Source organism: Humulus lupulus, chromosome 2 (assembly GCF_963169125.1).
Source record: "Humulus lupulus chromosome 2, drHumLupu1.1, whole genome shotgun sequence".
NCBI classification, from domain to species: Eukaryota; Viridiplantae; Streptophyta; class Magnoliopsida; order Rosales; family Cannabaceae; genus Humulus; species Humulus lupulus.
In genome coordinates, this window is record NC_084794.1 from 240,987,557 (window position 1) to 240,994,285 (window position 6,729).

General features: G+C 37.4%; 1 long non-coding RNA gene across 1 annotated transcript; it reads right to left on the minus strand.

The window, feature by feature from the left end:
* Window positions 1-290: 290 nt before the first annotated feature.
* LOC133816606 (uncharacterized) lies at window positions 291-899 on the minus strand. The gene is made up of 3 exons (XR_009885367.1): window positions 798-899; window positions 664-719; window positions 291-352 (listed from the first exon to the last, which is right to left on the minus strand). It is a non-coding gene; the product is annotated as an uncharacterized LOC133816606 (long non-coding RNA).
* Window positions 900-6,729: the final 5,830 nt, after the last annotated feature.

Sequence of the window (6,729 nt, forward strand, 5' to 3'; positions counted from 1 at the left end):
CAATCCAGATACAGATAGGCAATAAGGCTAGATGTCAAAGGAGAAAAGAAAGCACCTCAATAGGGCTTCATCAAGTAAATTCTTTCTATTGGTCATTCCAATGAGCAAGACATTATTCAAAGCCTCTACACCATCTATTTGCAAAGTAACTAATCTGTCAGCCATAGATTACATTGATAAAATTCCCACAGTTAGAAAAGTTGAGTCTTTCCCTGGTAATAGATATTATTATAAGACAAAAATTTATAAAATATCCCAGACTCAAAAGTTGAAACCATTCACGTACCTTTGTAAGCAGTTGATTCTCAATACTGTCATGAACTCCAGTACCATCCCTGGTTGATCCTCTCGACTGCATTCACAAATTAAAAGCAAATCAGTGCTAATAATTAAGTTAAATCAATAAGGATTGCGAAAAGATAATAATGATGTCAAAAGAAACTCATGAAACAATAAAAGAAAACCCATAAATCAGAGAAATTGCAAGTAGCGAATGAAATTTATCAAGCTGACAATGGCAACCATAAAATGAAGAAGAAAACTAATGTGAAAGACTAGTTGACTCTGTTAATAACCCAAATCAATATTATAAATGTTAGCAGCTAATACCAATTCCATTACAAAAACACAGAGAATCTGATATAGACTCATAATGGTTAGTACCTTGCAAATAGCATCAATTTCATCAAAGATTATGACATGCAAATCACTTTCATCACCTAAATAGTAAAGGACATTACGGCATTAGTAAATACAAACAGGTTAATTATCATATTCTGGGTATAAATTTCTCTTACCGCGAGTCCTCTGATCATTTTCAGCATCAGCAAACAGATCTCTAACATTCTTTTCTGTTTCACCAACAAACTTGCTCAAGACTTCAGGTCCATTAACAATCTGGTCCAGATCACCAAGAATGAAAACAGAACATTTAGTAAATCACTAAACTGTAACTGAAACCTAATAGATTGCTAATAACACAATAGTAGCAACTAATTCGCACGTCAGACAAAAACCAGGAATTCCCAAATCAAAACAAGCTACAGCAACTGAAAAGAGATTACTTAGTGTCAAAACATAGGAGATCAAGATAATATAACGAAGCAATTGCCCATAAAAGTAGAAAAACACAGAGATTCAAATAGAGCACATATAATGTAATATCAACAGGATGGATATCACACCAAGTAGTTTCTTATATTTGCTCATGACTGAAGTACCTTAGCAATCATGAAATGATAATTTAACATTATGACTTCAAAATACTAATTTAGCAATTTCATTAAGAGTTTCCTATAATCTAATCTTCTCTATAACTAAAATGAAAGACAAAACATATACTATGAAGAAAACCTATACGATTATTAAACACACAGTAATTAAAATACCCCATTCTAAGGCTTCGACTACCGTGAACCAACCTACAACAACAAAAATAATTCGAGAGGAAAAATATCAGATCTCGCCTCCGTCGTGTGCTGAGGAGAAGAAGACCCACGCATCGTCGAACCCGTGACCTCGCCTTTGCCTCTGCCTCCGCCAGGCGCCGTCACCTATTCTTCCAAGAAAAAGAAGAATAACGGATAGAAGTGAGAGGAGGAGAGGGCAGAGGCTTAGGGCTCTCTCTCATTTACTGAAGAGTAGGAACCATTACCAGAATGAGGTCAGGACAAGAAAGAGTACCTTTGATGTTTGCTAAGTCGAGCCGATGGGGTGGAGAGCGACTTCGTGATGTTGGAGTAGACCGATCTGACCGCCGGTGGAGGAGAACGACGCCGTGTGGTTTGAGCACTCTGTCGTGGAGGCTAGAGAGAATCGATGAAATGAATGGTGAGAATGAAGGGATTTAGGCGTTTAGAGAGAACCCATATTCAGAATGAGTGTTGTGTAAAATAATAAAAAAAATGAAAAGTAAAGGCGCCATTACTAATTCACTTGGCGCTAAATATTTCTACCCGAATATTTTAGAGCTAAATCATTAATAACACTTTAAAAAAGGTGCTATATCTTAACGTAATATTTACTCAAAATTCTTGTAGTGGAACCTAAAATCCCCTCAAATATTCAAACCCAAATATTCAAATGTTCATCTCTCAAACCCAGAAAACCCAGAAACTGGTACATATAAAAACTAGATGTTCTTAATACTATCAGTTTTGGCTACATATAAAACCTAAACCAGACTCATACCAAACCGAAACAAGTAAAAAATACTTGAAAATTTCGTAAAACTTATTGGATAATAAGAAAAAGAAATTTAAACTAGATATAAAAATACTTACAATTTGGTTTCTTGGTAGATGAAGTGAAGAAAGTGGGGGAAGAACAGGAAAAGCTAGCAGAATCCGAGAGTGAGAGTCTGAAAGTTTCTAGAAAACAAGGGAATGCAGATAGTTGAGTGTTTTGGAGAAGAAGAAAGAGAAGAGGAAAATGTTGAATGCAAAGGTGGTGAGGCTCAGGCTTGGTTCTCCTATTTATACGTAAACTTCAGAAACTAATCTAAGCCACACGATTAGATCAGTTTGAGATCCAAGGGCTGAGTTAAATATCTCGAACGACGGCAAAAGGGTGACAGGACAATTGTCACATTACTTGAAACCTGAGCAAGCGCCAGTGAAGAGCAGACATGTGTCCCATACTCGAGTGGGTAATTGGGCACGATTCCCCATAACGGAAGCAGAAAATCCCTACTGTGTGTGTCAGCGTGATGTCCTGCACAAGAAGGGACTTGGGGGCATATTTTGTACCCCAAAAATACGAGTTGAATTACTCAACATGGGGTACAACTGGAAGACAAGCGTATGAAGAAAATGTACATATATAGAGTATCTTGATAACTTTGGAGTGAGCAGCTCGAGCTTACTTCTAGCCTACGACAATCAGGGTCTTTAGATCGCCTCTTACACCAACAACTTAGTTCGAGGTACACATCTCCTACCCTCGTGAAACTCTGAGCATGACCTGTGTCAATTCACATTGATTCTACAACACCCAGCGCACGTGGATGGGCCTAGCCACTTGGCCGGTTGCGCGTTGGGTGTGCATGGGAGCGCGCATGCCTGGCCAACTGCACATGGTGCACGCCTAGTGCACGCGTGTGGATTTGATAGCTTGGTTGGCTGTGCGCGATGCGCACCTGACGCACGTGCGTGGGCCTAGCCGACTGGCCAACTCCATGCAGGGTGTGTTCGGTGTGTGGCCCGCCTATACGGATCTTTGTCCTGCTAACCAACTTGTTGGGTGCCTGGTTGTGTGGTGCCTAATGGCACTCTTGCGGGGTGTTGGTGCCTAATGCATGTTCGGGATGGTCTGACAGGCTGTGTGGCGCTTCGGAGCCCTGTGGCATGCGTGCGAGCTAGCACCTGGTCTTAGTGGTGCGTGTGCGAGGGGTGGTTGGATGGTTGGCTGTGTGCAGGGCATGCTTATGCGCGCTTGCTTATGTGTGCCTACTACCTACAGACCTCTGCACGTGATGCGCGCCTGTGTGCTCTCAGGCGTTTGTAGCCCTCAGCTTGTTAATTGGCTGAGTGACCTACTTAGTCAATGCATTATGTAAAAGTTTGGTTGACTTGATGGCATCCTAAGTAAGAGTTTATAAGGTACCAAGGACATAATATTTTCCTTATCCAAATAGGGCCTTAAGGAATTTTTTTCTTTTGAAGTGAAGTGTGCATGCTCGACGTCGTATTGATGTAAGGATGCCTTGGTTGACTAATCAGGCTCCTTGACAAGGCCGAAATTGCCTTTGAAATATTTTTCATATTGTAAATATGAGAGATTTTGATGAATGACACTTGTCACTCATCTGTGGTCTCTTTCTTTCTATAAATAAGGGATGTTGTTTTGACCTTAGGTCATTCTTTGAAGGCTTTAGGAGAGTGGAGCTTAAGAATGGTGGAAGAGAGCTTCAAGAGGTAAGTTTTCTTCCTTTGAATGTTCTTCGTTCTTTCTTCACGTTCTTATTAGTCTTTATGTTAGGATTTATGTTTTGAGGTTGTAGTTTTAATTCGATTCATCTTCTGTTTCGTTTATATTTGATCCGAGTATGTTGTAAAAAATGTGAACTTTATCGTTTTGCCTTGGTTAGAATTTACTAGTTGGTTGTTTCTTGATTGTATGTCTGTTTTTCTTGTCTAGATGTCATGCTTGTCTGATTGAGTTGTTAAATATGCTTGTTATTTTCATTGGTATACTTTGCTGAAAGCGGGTTTAACTGGCTAGATGAATCATTTTGCATTCTTGAAAATGTGCCTTGTTGGCCTACTGGATGGTTCCTATCTTGTTTGTGTAAATTAGTCTAAGTCCTGATATGCTTGATTAAGTTTATTTTTGTATTATTCGTGACTTCCTATAACTTAGTTAGCATTTTATTCTAGATGTCTTCACTATGTCTTCCAAGAATCATGGTAGTTGTGCTAGCAGCTCGAGCCGTTTGTTTTACTTGTCTAGCGATGAAGACCTTAGAGACCAATTAGAGAGTGAGGGTAGCCCCGTGAATGTTGCAAGTTATGGCGATGATGCTTTTAGAGATTATTATAATAGAGTAGGGCGTGACATTGGTGAGCCCATAGATTGTGGCGAACCTGGCTTCCTTCTTAAAAATTATAATCCTCATTCTTTAGTTTGCTTAGATGAACTACTGATGATTCATCAACGCTTTAACATCCCTCCTTATTTTGATCTTCATGCTTCTGACCCTTCTGAGCGGGCTGACTGGAGCTGTCTATATGAACTTGTAACAACCCAGCTATCTATGAGACTTAGGTCATTAAACCTACTAGACATAACTACAACTTTGAAGAGAACAAACATAAGAAAAATTCATAACTTTATTGAAACTTTTTTTTTTAAAAATATTTGTAATACATAAATGAGCTCATTGATTTAAAATAAAACATAACTTTAAATAAAATTGTTTACAAAGCTAAATGCGGAAAATACATAAAAACACAATTTAAAGAGACTAAAACAAAAAAAATGTTGTCCTTGAATTGACACGCAGCCCATCCACTCCATTCACCTCCATACACACACCAAGCTTCCAAGAATCCTTCCGCCTTTGTATCTATTTTCCTGCATCACACTAAAAGAAAAGGAGTGAGCCTAATACCCAGCAAACAAAAACTACTAACAACATAAATCATATACATAAAATTATATCATAAATATATACTATAAACATATCATAAACATATACTATAAACATATCATAAACATATACTATAAACATATGACTATAAAAACGTATACCATATAGGACTATATTATTAATGGTCATTATGACATGTGATAAACCATCTACATCCCTTGTCTAATATTTGAGGTAGGTTAGATCACATGTAGTGTATGATAACCTATCTAGGTCCCCTGTTTAATATTTGAGGTAGGGTAAATCATAACATAACATATTAAAACATAAACATATCATAACATATTATACATAAACATAACATATAAGCATAACATATCATACAAACATACAATATCTATCCTATTTTCCTTACCAAAACCGGGATATGAGAACAAATGCGGGACTTGGAACACTCCTAAACCAATAACAAGAATAGTGAGTATTTCTTAAAAGAAAGAGATGAAAAGAATAGAATTAAACCACCAAGAGAAAACTTACCGAAAAGACACCTTAAGTTCAAAGAACTTAAAATCCTAACCACAAAACCATAACAAAAGTTAGAACCTGAATGAAAACTAAAGAAACTAAGGAATCAAATAGGATTGAACTTAAGAATAAGGGTACCTTTATTGACCTTATGGATTGGTCTATCCCCAATACTGAAATGCACTAATCTCACTTCCCAAAGTTTTTTTTATATAGCTTAAGAATAGCAAATCTTTTTCCTAACCCAAGTGTTTATCACTCTTATGGTCTCACTAGCACCCTGGAGTCTGATCACAGCTGAAGAGTAAGTGAAAGGGCTGGGTTCTAAGTCCTATTTATAGAGTTCTAGGAATAAAATCTTCTTTTTGGCTTTGAATAAAAATAATGAATTTAATTGAAGATATTTGAATATTCGTCAATCAGAGGCTGAAGACTCGGTCAAAACTACCAGAAGTAGGTCTAAGGAGTCAAAGTTATTTAAAAAAAATTATAAAAAAAATTCTAATATTGGCGATATATCGCTCCTATGTGGCGATATATTGGCTGCCCCCTAGTCCCGAGTCTTCGTTCGTACGATCGTGCAACGTCAACGTGTTTTTCCGTATTCTTTGTCAGGAGATATATCGGCTCCTGTCTGCGATATATCGGCATACGTGATTATTTTAAACACGTAATTGCACTTTTTCAGCATAATTAGGGTTGGATAACTATTTTGACTGAGTCAAACTACGACCCTAACAGTTTCTGGTGAAGACTAAGTCTTATATTTCCTTATTTTATCATTAAAATAATAATTCCTTAATAATCATGCTTATGAAAAGTGTCATATTCTTATTGGCTCCATCTAAACCTTAGGTTCTAAACTATTGCTAGGAGTTTCCAACTAAGTCCCGGTTTGAACCAAAATCCACGAAATCTAAAATACTACAACAATTACTAGCTAGCTAACTAAGTAAACATTACGGGACTCTACAATTCTCCCCTAATACAAAGAATTTCATCCACGAAATCTAAAATACTACAACTGCTACTAGCTAGCTAACTAAGTAAACATTCTGGGTCTCTATAGAACTCCCTTTTAAGGAAGGCTTCTAACTCCCTATCCCTAGGCT